This window comes from Anastrepha ludens, chromosome 6, assembly GCF_028408465.1.
Source record: "Anastrepha ludens isolate Willacy chromosome 6, idAnaLude1.1, whole genome shotgun sequence".
Taxonomy (NCBI): Eukaryota; Metazoa; Arthropoda; class Insecta; order Diptera; family Tephritidae; genus Anastrepha; species Anastrepha ludens.
This window is the reverse complement of record NC_071502.1, coordinates 103,619,348-103,633,387: the sequence shown is the minus strand read 5'-3', so window position 1 is coordinate 103,633,387 and position 14,040 is coordinate 103,619,348.

The following is a 14,040-nucleotide window of genomic DNA, read 5'->3' as shown; positions in this document are numbered from 1 at the left end:
AAGCTCCGCAAAATGATTCCTGTGTGAGCTGTAGCGTTGTAGAAAAGGTAGAGCACATTTAGCACATCCTGCGTGCTTCAAAGAATGTACTATAGATCTCTTAGGAACCACTTTTTAAAATATCTGCACACTTTAGTTGCAGTCTCGCTGGCAGCACTGCCAGGGGGTTCAAAAGTACCCGAGTTAGAAATGAAAACATCATTTTTTTTCAACATAGCCCCCTTTTAGAAAGATACAGCTCTCCCAACGCTCCGTTTTTAACCCCTCAAAAAATAGGATTTGTCGATCTCTCTAAAATACGCCTCTGTCTCGGCGATGACTTCCTCATTTGAACTAAATTTTTTTCCCACGAGCCATTTCTTTATGTTAGGGTACAAGCAGAAGTCGCAGGGAGCCAGATCGGTTGAATACGGGGGATGCGGCGGTAATTCATAACGCAATGCATGCAGTTTAGCGGCGACATTTCTGGGTGAATGTGCTGGTGCGTTCACGTGATGAAACGACACCTTCTTTTTCGCCAAATGCGCCCATGTTAACTTCAGTTTTTTGTGAAAGCGGTCCAATAACTCACTGTAGTCTTGTCCAGTGCTCGTTCTTCCATTTTCTAAAAAAATCATGAGGTTGACGCCGTTCGCATCCCAAAAAATCGTTGCCATCACCTTTGGGACTGTCTTCGTCTTCTTTGGAGCAGATTCAGCGGGAGAAATCCCTTGTTTTGATTGTTGATTAGTGTATAAAGATAAATCCAGGTTTCATAAACAGTGACAACCCGACGCACAAATTCCTTCGGATCTCGCTTAAATTGCTTCGAAGTTAACAGCCGCATTCGCTTGTTGTTGCTTGTGAGCAATCCCGGCACCCATCGGGCCGACAAGTTTTTCATCGCCAACTTATCATGTAAAATGTTAATTGCCATTCCGGTCGACACATCTATGGCCTCCGTTACTTTGCGCACTTTCGTTTGTCGATGAGCGACAATCATCTCTTGGACTTTTTGAATGAGATCCCCGGTAACAAAGTCTGCGGGACGTGCTGGTCGCTCCTCATCAAAAACGGATATTCACCCACGTTCAAATTCGTTAAACCAATATATAATTGTGGTCATAGATAGCGCAGCGTTCCAATAGATAACATCCAACTTTGCTTTTATCCCTTCGTATTTTTCCCCATTCATGCTCCACGAGCGATTAAGGACCGGAAGAAAAAGAAGATTTACCAGGGCAACTTTTTTTTTAACCGATGTTTGTGTGTTTTGCATATTTAAAAAGGTTAATACTTTCGTAATTTTGTGTAAAAATTTCCATGAAATCAGAATAGAAGTGAGGGAGTTATAGAGCTTCGACTAAGATAATTTAGCCAGCGCACACGATTTCGGTCTTCCACTAAGGATGATAGATTATCAGGTTTGGTCTTCAGCTATGATCAACAACGAAATTGATCGAGTAACTTCGGCTGCCTCATCAATGTGTACTCGGCAACCAAATTACCGAATCACATACTCGTCCAATCAGTTGATGTGCAGACGTAAACGAAGTGACGCGAACCAATACTATGTTGATTTCTTTTGTAAATCACCAACTCAATCTCAGTTTTTTCGTAAACGGACCGCTTTCATGATTCCGGTTACGTCAGCCCATCAGCTTATTCTTTCAAATTCGCTGGGCGACGCCCTGACATTGGCCACATCTTCTGAATGTTTTTCACAATGGATCCTCACACCTTAGGGTAATCGCAACTGCAGTAGGCTATCGTACATTTCATTCCAGCGTATTGGAGAGAACTCTGTGAGAACTCTGTCTTAAAGTAACTAACCTGTGTGCAAGCATCTTCAGATGAGCGGATTTTTAAAACCGTCGACTATTTTACTCTACTTTGCGGCGTTAAATGTATTTTGCACGCCGAGCGTAATGCCCAAACAGTATTTCTTTTCCACTACTATCGGTTCTGCATTCTCAAAGCGACCCGGATTTTGTATACATATATGGCGTAGTTCTGTCACTTCATCGGCTTCCTCCAAAAATGTATGTTTTTACAAGAATAACAACAACTCCCTTTCTATTTCACATCATTTCCATCTCTACTTACTTTCCACTTGCCTCACAACTGTGGCTGAAGTTTGTTGCAACTTTGGCGCGTTGAACTCAAGTATTGCAAATAAATTTCCTTGATTTATAGTCTACGACATTTAATTTCCAAACTAGTTTCACGTTTTTTCGTTAGTTTCTTTTCAATTAACTTTAACATTTTAATTAAAATGCCACTGATTTGAAAATCTCACTTCGATTCTCGTCTTCTACTCGATGTCAAAGCGTGAGTATCGATGAGCTGCAACTGTTCAAGAACCTTTCCACTTGCTTTGTTTGCCAATCTGGACTTTTCTTTTCATTTTACTTACCGTTTAGTATATTCTATAAGAAGTTTATTCTCTGTTTTCTTCAATTCAACAATTAGCAAGCAAAAGTGTTTGGTGTTCGCTCAACAATTCGCTTCATTTCGTTTCATCTCTTCTTATTATTTCTACAAAAATATTTTCTTAGCACTTCACTTTTCTTACTGCACTTTGTTTGAAGTGCTTCACGGAAAACACTCTCCGTGCAAAATGAGGCTTTTGACCGATTTTCCAACTGCCAAGCTGCCGCTCGCTCTTCTGCTGCCATTGCTTCATTTCTTACACTCACCACATTTTTACTGTCATTGCAGTTATTAAGTTAAATTTCTACTTTCTTTCAGTCCCATTTTCTTGAGAAATTTTGGTAATTTTGTTTATTTATTTGTTTTTTGTTTTATTTTTTTAATAGTCGGATGAATTTTCTAATTAGCATTGAAAATGCAATAATTACACAAAAATTATTTCTTCATTTATTTACGCTTAAAATTGGTGGTAAAAGCAAACAATTTAGATAACTGCAATTGCTAATTATTTATGTGTGTATGTGCTATAGAAAAATGCCAAACGATGTGTAGGAAATTACAAAGATACAATTTAAAATAATTACCAAGTTGAATTGGATCTGCTTTCGTATAAGCGCCGTTGGTGGCTGCTGAGAAATTTATGAGCTTTTCTCTCTGTTTTCGTTGGTTCAAGTTTATTTTTGTTTGGAAGTACATATTAGTGTGTGCGTGTGCGTGTGTGTGTAACCGGCTAATCAACGGTTAGACAATAAAGACGTCTTCTAAAATCGTCATAATGGGCCAATAAAATGCGCGGCATTTAAAGTCTGTTTCAGTTGGCTAAATGTTGAGCAGTGCATGTTTGGTTGTGTGTGAGCTTGCAAGTGCATGCCTGTGCGTACGTGCCTTGTAGTTGCGCATGTATTGCTTTTGCGTACAGCTGAATTATATGCATGCAAGTTCACTTAGAAATTGCAATAAATATGACCCACTTTAAATATTGGTTGAAAACATTCATACTCATTTAAAATTGCATTGAAATAACATTAAATATAAGCTGCTATGAATTCACATTTTTAAATGAACTTTGTTCCCAGAAACTTGTTTACTTCAATAGAAAATGTTTTAATACTGATGTATTTAAGGGGGTATTCTAGTTTTTTTTTGTTTTTTTTTATGGAGGTGGCACAAAGGATTTTTTTTATACTTACTTTATTTGCAATCTGTCATGTTAACATTCAGCAAATGTGATAAATTTTTACAAGTAGCAGAATATAAAAATAAATATAAAACATATTTCATTGCAGCATTACTTCAATTCAATTTTTGGTTTTCTTAACAATTATGCCAAATATATCTGGTGTGCATATGTAATATGTATGAGCATAAATACTTAATTTCTAAACAGCATTGAAAGCCGAAAAGTGTGAGACAGAATTTTTAGACAAATTGAATTTTAGTATAACAAAGGTGATATTAAAATCTACACTGACGGTTCTAAGATGAACTGTGGTGTGAGATCTGGCTTCTATTCGGAGCCGCTCAACCTATCTCAGTCAATTCGACTTCCTGACTATGCCAGCGTGTTCCAGGCAGGGAAGCATGTAAATCACTAAAATTCTACAAGGTAGTTGGAGCAAGAGTAGCTATCTTTTCAGGCAGTCAAGCAGCTATCAGGACCTTAGATTCCAATTTCACCTCATTCAAACTGGTTTTACAGTGTAGAGAGGAACTAGAACTGCTTAGACATTGGCTTGAAATTACTTTGATATGGGTTCCCGGTCATAGCAACATACCGGGTAATGAGATAGCGGATGAGCTAGCAACAAAATGTTCGGCACTAGACATAGGAGAGGCGGGGGCAGTCTCCACCCCACTGAACACAATAAAATCATCCATTGCTTCACACTATCATGCGTTGCATGGAAGAAGGTGGAAGCAATTAACCACATGTATTACACCAAAAAAAGACATGGCCGTCGTACGAAATTCAAACGACGATTAACCTATTAGGACGCTCTCGATCAAACATTCCACGTATCACTGCAACCCTTACAGGTCATTGGAAAGTAGAGGATCAAGCCAGACTCAACCTTCCTTTCAATCCCATCTGCGGAAGCTGTCAAGCGGAAGGGGCGAAGGAAAGTTTTATCCACTACTTATGTGAATGTCCAGGAGAAGGCTTCGCTCTTTCGGTAAGCCTTTTTTACAGCAAATTGATGAGATCTCAGACATCGAGATAAAGAATTTGCTGCTATACTTGGAGCTCACAAAAGGGATCTGACTTAAAAACAAACAAAAAAACACAAGACATCATCACACGAGAGCAGTGGTAGTAAAACGGTGCTGGTCGCTAATTAGGATTATTTCAGTAGAAATATTCAACTACTTCAACAACAACAACAACAACAACAACAACATACAAGAGTGCAAGTTTCAAGTAGCTCGAAAATCGCGTTGATTTTTGACACACTTTTTTGCTGGCGGCGTTTGGTATTTTCTTCCATATAACGAATGCTCGAAATTTTTTTTATGTGAAGGAAAATACTCAACACCGAGCCATTTGAAATTTGTACTTTGCTATAACAGAATTCAATGGACTACAAAACTGCATACTCGATTTTTTTCCAGAAATTCCGATTAAAAAGTTAGAAAATTTGATAAAAATTCGCCGAATTTTCATAAATCTTGAACAAAGTTTCTTTAACTTTAATTTATTAAATGAAGTTGAACATCCTGAATGAGCTTCAGCGGCACTCCAGCTGCCTCTCTTGAGGGAACTCGCTCAAATATTTGTGTATGTGTATGTGTATATTTGTGAGTCGCTTTATGCTTTTTGAGTGTGCCTATAATGCGCCCAATGTGCGTCTTTAATTCTCAGAAGACTTACGCAGCATAAGATCTGCATACAACGGCAAGCCCCTTTAAACTCATAAACATAATAGTAAAATAATTGCCGTTTACACCCTTTGTTGGGTGTTTCGTCGAGCTCCTGCTGCCATTCATGCTGTGTGTTTTATGCTTTTCCACAAATGAAGGCACCCACAGTTTTCTGCCGCCTTCAGAACGCAGATGGTTTTTTATGAAGAGCTCGCATGGTAAAAATACTTTCGGAGACTTGCCATGGCCTGCCGAGTGCCAACCGCTATTAGAAACAACTTTTTAGCTTAAGATTGGCGCCTGCTGATAGAGCCCAAATGGTTGAAATGTCTGCTGAATTTACTGTGTTAACAATTGTTCAGCTCCCCTATATATTCATATATCTAAAATCAATGTGAAGTTCTTTTAACTTGCTGAGGATTGTGGACAAGTGGAGTAGCTCAACGAAATTGTCATCAAATAGTTAGATGCATTTACCCACACAATTAGTAGAACCATTAGTGCAAGTGGAATAATAACTGTTGTTAGTAAACTAAATAGCTAAACACGAATGCCGTGTCTCCTACGCAGCAAAATGTTGCAACGAGATTGGGCCTTAAAACCGGCACATTAACTGCAAGTGGAACACATTTTCGGAGCGAATAATAGAAAATTGCGATTGATAGTCAACTATAAGAACTGAGTAAAAAAAATTGCTTAGACAGTTAAAATAGCGCGCCCATATCGATGTACGTGTATGTATGTATGTATAAGTGTATTCCATACAGAGGTGCTCACAATAAACGCAGTGTGACATTTTGCGAAGTTTGGGTTTACTTTTAGTAAACTTTTTTTTTTAATTTTATTTATTTTAGTTTTTATTCCTTTAATATTGTTGTTTTTTTTATAAAAATATATTTTTACTTTTAAACAAAAAAAAAGAATTATATATTTTTACGTTTAAATAACAAATAAATAAAAATATATTTTTACTTTTTAACTTTTAAAATATATTTTTACTTTTAATTTTTAACTTTTAAAATATATTGTAATATATTTTTACCTTTTTCAATTTATTTTTTATGAAAATATATTTTTAATTCTTGTTTCATATATATTATTAATGAAAATATATTTTTAATTTTTGTATGTCTATTTTTTAATGAAAGTATATTTTTAATATTTTTTTTAATATTGTTTGATTTTTTTTTATAAAAATGTATTTTTATTTTCTTTTACAATAATATTTATTTTTATAAAAATATATTTTAATTATTTTTGTACTGTTTTTGTTTTTTTATAAAAGTATATTTTTATTTTCTTTAAATATTTATCTTTTAGAAAAAAAAATATATTTTTTAATATTTATCTTTTATGAAAATATGTTTTTATTATTTTTTTAATATGCTTTTTTAAATATATCTTAATTTTGATTTTTAATATTTTTGTTATGAAAATGTATTTGGTTGTCCAAAAAGAAATTGCTGATTTTTTTAAAGAAAGTAAATACATTTTTATTATAACTTAGAATGAACTTTAATCAATTCTATATATTTTCCATTTGGTTCGATAACCTTTTGCCACCTTTCCGGCAAAATCATTATTGCGCACTCATAGAACTTCTGGCCTTTATTTGCAAAAAAACTGAACCAAGTGCGATTTTATAGTCTCGTGATTCTCGAAGGTTTTACCATTTACGAAGTTCTGTAAAGACCATAACAAATGGTAGTCTGACGGTGCAAGGTCAGGGCTAAATATATGGCGGATGCATCAAAAGTTCCCAGCCATGCTCTCTCAATTTTTGGCAAGTGACCAAAGATGTATGTGTTCTAGCGTTGTCCTGATGAAATATGAGACCTTCCCGATTGGTCAATTCTGGTCGCTTCTCGTTGATGGCTGTGTATTCAATTTGTCCAACTGTTGGCAGTAGATATCCGAATTAGTCGTTTGGTTCCTCTGAAGCAGCTTAAAATATACCACACCTTCCCAGTCCCACCAAACTGACAGCATAATCTTCTTTGGTGAATATCAGCCTTTGAAGTGGTTTGTGGCGCTTCATCATGCTTGGACCATGATCGTTTTCGATTGACGTTATTGCAAACAATCCATTTTTCATCACCAGTGATAGTCCGCTTCAAAAACGGATGGATGCATATCACATTGCGTTTATTAAGATGCATATCACAAGCGTTGATACGGTTTGTTAAATAAATTTCTTTCAATTCATGTGGTACCCAAACATCATTTACCAGTCCAAGACTCTTTATATGCTCATGAATGGTTGATTTTGGTATATTTAACTTCTCTCCAATCTCACTCAAAGATACATGACGATCCAATTCGATTAAAGCCTTGATGACATCTTCCTCGACATCACTTGGGCGACCTGAATGTGGCTCATCTTTAAGTGAAAAATCTCCAGAACAGAGTTTAATAAACCAATTTCGACACTGTCTTTCTTTTAAAGCTTTATCAACTTTTTAGCAACTTTCTCTGCGTTTTTTCCCTTATGGAAATAATAAAGTAAAATATGCGAAAATGCTCTTTTGTGGGCTCCATATTAAAATTGACACCAAACAAACAAATATAAACAAAATTACGCCAACTTTTTTTCTAAAGCAAGCTAAAAGTGACAGCTAATAACTTTCAAAAGAAAAAGTTAAAATAAATAGTCACAAGCCATTCAAAACTATTATCAACGCCGTCTATATGCAAAATCGACAATTATTTTCCGGACAACCCAATACATATTTTAATCTTTTTAATATCTCGTTTATAAAAATATTTTCTGTTATTTAGTATTTTTTTGTTTAGTTTATTTTTTTATATTTGTTTTTTTACAATAATATTTATGTTTTATGAAAATATATTTACTTCCTGTTTCTTTTTAGTTTCATTTTATTTTCTGAATATTTATTTTTCATAAAAATATATTCTAATTTTTTTTAATATTGTTTTTTTTTTATTAAAAATGTACGTTTATTTTTAGAATGTTTATTTTTTATGAAAATATTTGTATATATAGTTTTTTAAATATTTCTTTTATAAAAATATATTTTCATGCTTTTTTATATATTTTTAAATTTATTTTTATTTATTTTTAATATTTATTTTTATGAAAATATATATTTTTTTGTATAATTTTTTTAATACATTTTTATTTTTTTTTAATTTGTTTATACCAAAATAAGTATATTTTTTATGAAAATATACATTTATTTTTAATTTTTCTATTATTTCTTAATTATTTTAATATTTTTTTAAAAATGTTTTTTTATTTTATTTTTAATATTTTTTTTGTAACTATAGGTCATACTACAACAAAAACCATATTACTCTTAACTTCACGCTTTGTAACAAAACTTAGCTATTCTCATAAAAGTTTCACACTTTTTTGTAAGACCTGTTCAATTTTAATCGAGTTTTGTGCAAATTTAAAGCGGCTCGAAATTAGCATTTTTTTTTTGCGATGGCGTTGCGCAAAACTTTCTAGCTCTATACTCGTAGTCGTTAAATTTTCTTAATTTTTTGTTTACGAAATTTTTCACCGAGCTTGAAACCTTAAGTTATATATAATATATAAAATATATAAAAAATATAAAAATTGTAAAATTTAAATAACAAATTTAAAAATTTTTAAAAATTAAATTTAAATAAAAAATTTAAAAAATTTTAAAAATTAAATTTAAATATTGTAATTAAATACAAAAAATTGAAGCAATTTAAATGAAAGATAAATAAATACTCAAAACTTTGCAATATGTAGCGCTGCTATTATTATGAGCGCCTCTATACAAATATATGTACCCCTATGTATCCATCAAACAGCGACAGTCGCTTAATGGCGACTAGAAAGCCCTCCAGCTCTACTCACTTCACCGCCTCTACAGCTGTGTGGCGCATTGTAGTGTAACTATCTGTGTAACTGTGGAAAATATCGTGTTGGCTTAGTTGAACATGTAGCTCTAGATACAGTATCTAAGTGACATAGAATTCGAGTGTGTAGGTATCTATTTACATATGTAGGTGTGTATGTACGTATGCATGTAAAATGACATACCTCGGCGTCAAGTTAAATGCGCTCATTACGCTTTAAACGCGTTTTAACCGTAATTAAACGACTTTTTCGAGCTATGTCGTTATACCGAAACATTAGTACGTGCACTCATACGTACTCATGCCAACATTCAGGATATACACATTTATACATGCATATCTGAAAATGTATCGACAGAAATGTACACAACCACCCGGTGCATTGCTTTGTCTATTTTATAGCTTAGATAGTTACATTGTTAACACGTTTTCGTAATAGCTGGCGCCCGCATTTTGTGCTGTTGTTATTGCTGCTTTTGCTGGCTCATTACAAGTGCAGAAGTGTTGCGCAACAATCACGTACGGTTAGATACTTTGTAACAGCAACAGTTTTAAGACAGCAGGTACTTTATGATCTGTTGAAATCAATTACTGCATCCCAAGTGGCTAAATTTGTCGCTTTTGAGGTCGAGAGGCTTTTTTTGGAAAGCATTTCGAAGTTGAAACAGTTATGTTGAGAAGTTATTGAGGAGAAAAAATACTTGAAAGTGCTTGAAAAAACTTAAAAACAAAGTTCCCTTCCTGCTTACTATGACTTATCCAGTGGAAAGTACATGTTTGAGCCCACAATGGATTCTTTCAATAGGTATCTACTTGGGAGAAAACTGGAGCTCAACTTAACCTATGCATACAAAAATTTGATCTACTTTTTCACCCCTTGTTAAATAAATTCGTAAACACTTTTTCATTCTAGTTCTTACAAGCATTCAAAGAATACCTCTCATATACATTGAAAACTCATTTTAAACGGAGCTGGGTCAGAATTTTGAAATTCGGGATCCGACTGCTCGCCAGTGAGTGGAAATTCCATACTATTAGAATGCGTTGATCCATCCTATACAAAAAAGTCTAAACTCAATATGTATGTTTTCAGTTGTGTTCTGGTTTTGCCTGGCTGATTATTGAAACTCTTTCAGGCGGAACTGATGACTTTGTCAAAGGCCACATGAGATGGCAATGTCTATCCATGCCATACAATTTACCTATCACACAGATAGCCAGGGTGCTATAAAAATAAAATAACTCACTTCAAATGTAACTGAGAAGCGCTGACATGCTCTTAACGGCGAGATTTCAACCCAGCTTGCAACTGAAAGGCTGAGAAGTTAACTGAATGTGACACCATTTAACTTGATACTGACTCCAAGTATACATCAGGTGTTCCCTCATAAACAGGTCATTGAAAAGTTTTCTACTATAACGTCACAACAATGGCGAGCGGAATCCACTTGCCAACAGTCTTGGTAATTTTGTCCACCAATATGAGAATATTCGCCTAGCAACTGCATCACTTACCAGATATTGCTTGAATGGCATACAAGCTAGCGGATTAGAAAGACATCTATAGAAGGTGCCAAGATGTTGAGCACGAGGAGGCTTTCTCAAAAATTTCTCTACCACGGTACCGCGACTTAGATGGCTGGCTTAGATGGATGGTTTCAAACGCTTAAACAATTTTTTTAATAGGACTATGAATAAGTTCGTTTCGGTTTTACAACAGATGGCGTAACTTGATTATTATTCCATCGATCCACATTTCCAAACATTCATTGGAGAGCTACTGTCGTAAGGCACAAACGTCAGTATAAGTTTTTTATTTGAAGCGTAAACAACAATATTTTTACCACACTTGAAAATGTCGAATTTCGTGCCAAATAATGTGTTTTTGCGGGGAATTCTTCTTCATTATTTTAATATGAAGAAAAAAGCAGCCGAAAGTCATCGTATCTTGGTGGAAGTTTATGGTGAGCATGCTCTATCTGAGCGAACGTGCCAGAAGTGGTTTGCACGCTTTAAAAGTGGTGATTTTGGCTTGGAAGACGAAGAACGCGAGGGTGCGCCGCCAAAGTTCATGGATACCGAATTGGAGGAATTGCTCGATCAAGATCCGGCTCAAACGCAAGAAGAGGTTGCAAAAACTTTGGGAGTTGATCAATCAACCATTTCCAAACGTTTAAAAGCCATGGGAATGATCCGAAAGGTAGACCATTGGGTGCCGTATGAATTGAAGCCAAGAGACGTTGAACGCCGTTTTATGGCATGCGAACAACTGCTTCAACGGCACAAAAGAAAGGGTTTTTTGCATCGAATTGTGACTGGCGATGAAAAGTGGGTCCATTACGACAATCCAAAACGTCGGGCAACGTATGGATACCCTGGCCATGCTTCAACATCGACGTCGGCGCAGAATATTCATGGCCTGAAGGTTATGCTGTGTATCTGGTGGGACCAGCTGGGTGTTGTGTATTATGAGCTACTGAAACCGAATGAAACGATTACGGGGGATGTCTACCGACGACAATTGATGCGTTTGAGCCGAGCACTGCGAGAAAAACGGCCGCAATACGCCGATAGACACGACAAAGTTATTTTGCAACATGACAATGCTCGGCCACATGTTGCACAAGTGGTCAAAACATACTTAGAAACGCTCAAATGGGATGTCCTACCCCACCCGCCGTATAGTCCAGACCTTGCGCCATCCGATTACTATCTCTTCCGATCGATGCAACATGGCCTGGCTGACCAGCACTTCCGTAATTACGATGAAGTCAAAAAATGGATCGATTCGTGGATTGCGGCAAAACCGACCGAATTTTTCACAAAGGGAATCCGTGAATTGCCAGAAAGATGGGAAAAAGTAGTAGCAAGCGATGGACAATATTTTGAATATTAAATTTGTAACCATTTTACGTCAATAAAGTTTCAAATTTCGAAAAAAACCGCACGAACTTATTCATAGCCCTATTACGATTACGTGTTCCTAAGTTCTCGGTAAATCAGGAATCTTACCACTTTTATTTTTAGCACAAATCGGTTTTAGCGGAGAGAGGTAATTCTAAGCCCTGTGCACTGACACAAAAGTATCGGAGCCGGAAGTGTACTCACATCAAAATAGTGTTTCTATAAAAAATGATTTAAAGCGAACTGTTAAGCTTGCGAACTGTTAATTTTCGGTTTTGACTGCCTTTAGGTAATATAGGTAGGTAGGTGAAATGGTTGAAGTGCCTGTCTGGCACTCCTCAAGTAGCACTAAAGCGCCGTTTTGATATCATTATGAGACCTCCAATAGGCACACAGCTACAGCCAGCCAGAGCTGTTGATATAATGGAGAAGATTGATGGGATTTAGGTTGGCGCACTGCCCCAGGCTGTCAACGAAAGGAGCATCCAGTGATCTTAATCGTCTAGCTGCCAAACCCGGACATTTACAGAGAATATGCTCAATAGTCTTCTCCTTCTCTGAAAGTTCCCACAGCTTCTGCAATGGGGGTTAAATGGTAATCCTAGCTTTTCCACGTGAGTGCCGATCGTCCAATAACCGCTAATCACAGCTACGGGTTTGGAAATTGAATGGAGAGGAGTCCAAAGGACTTTCTTAGTGCTTCGTATATTGTACTGGGGCCAAATGGTTCTCGAAATAGCACATGAAGAAATGGAGGTTCATCTTTTCTGCGCTTTCCTGAGAAATAATTTGTGCAGTTCCCCTTTAACAACTGTCAGGGGGGATGCCGATGCCCGGGTGGAGGTCTCTGACTGTCTTTATGAGTACGAGAAATCAGATGCAAGCATTGACTAGACTATGAACTGAAGAAGCTTAGAGCTCTAAAAGTCGCTGCTTGCTCGATCTGGCAATTTGTTAATCAAAAATTGGGATAGGGAGAAAGTAAATATCAACTTCTGTTTCTTTACCTCAACTGATCTCTACGCTACTCCTCTTAGTTGTCAACAATACTTCCTTTTTCTGATTCTAAACTTCATTCAGCGCTAAATACTGACGACTTTGTGTTCGTTAGTCGTCGAACTTTCGATTCAAAGTACATAGCGAATTTTAACTTTAATAAGAGGCCTCCATGTCACCTTGTGTATTTATCAGCATTTCAACGGCCCTCTCTTGATCTTCTGGAAACGTTTCTCTGTTAATTAATAGAGCACTGGGAACGTAATAGTAAACTTATTTAATTTTTGCACTTAAATTTGGCTCTCTACTTTTGACACGAAATATTTTTTGTAGATATTTTTAATTTCTTCTATACTTTGTAAGCATTACTCGTAAGCAGTGGCGGCGCTAGGCGTCGGCGACGTCGGCCACCGCCGACGGCCTCGCGCCTGAGGGGGCCTCGCAGAAAAACGAATTACCTATTTATTTTCGTTTCGCCAATCATCCTGGCTTCGCCCTAATGAGCGTTCTCACATACACTACCCGACACGATATCTGTATTGGGTGAAAATGTTTGTAAGTAATGTGTGTGGCATTTATCATTTATTTATTTATTGAATTCATGGGTGTAGGTAAACCTATGAATGCAATAAATAAATTAGTTTTATGTGCAAAAGATCTTAATTTAGCATATATAGAAACATAATGTGTGTGTGTGCTCTTCATTATGAGCGTCCGATACCAATATCGTATAATCGGGTAGTGCGAAAACGTTCGATTTCGCGCACGGCGCACGAGACTCTGGACGGGGAATCCCCGTGTTGTTTAATTTATTTATCTATATTTCATTTGTCTGTGAGAGTAATTTTTTTCATACGGCAACTTGCAGACTCGCAAACGCAAAGTTTCTTTTTATTGTATTGTAAAGTTATCACCCCGACGTTCTAGTGCACAGTTCTAGTGGATAAAAGTTTTACGTTATTTGTTATTAATTTCATACCTAATGTTCAGGTAAGCCAACTTTTAACTTCAAAT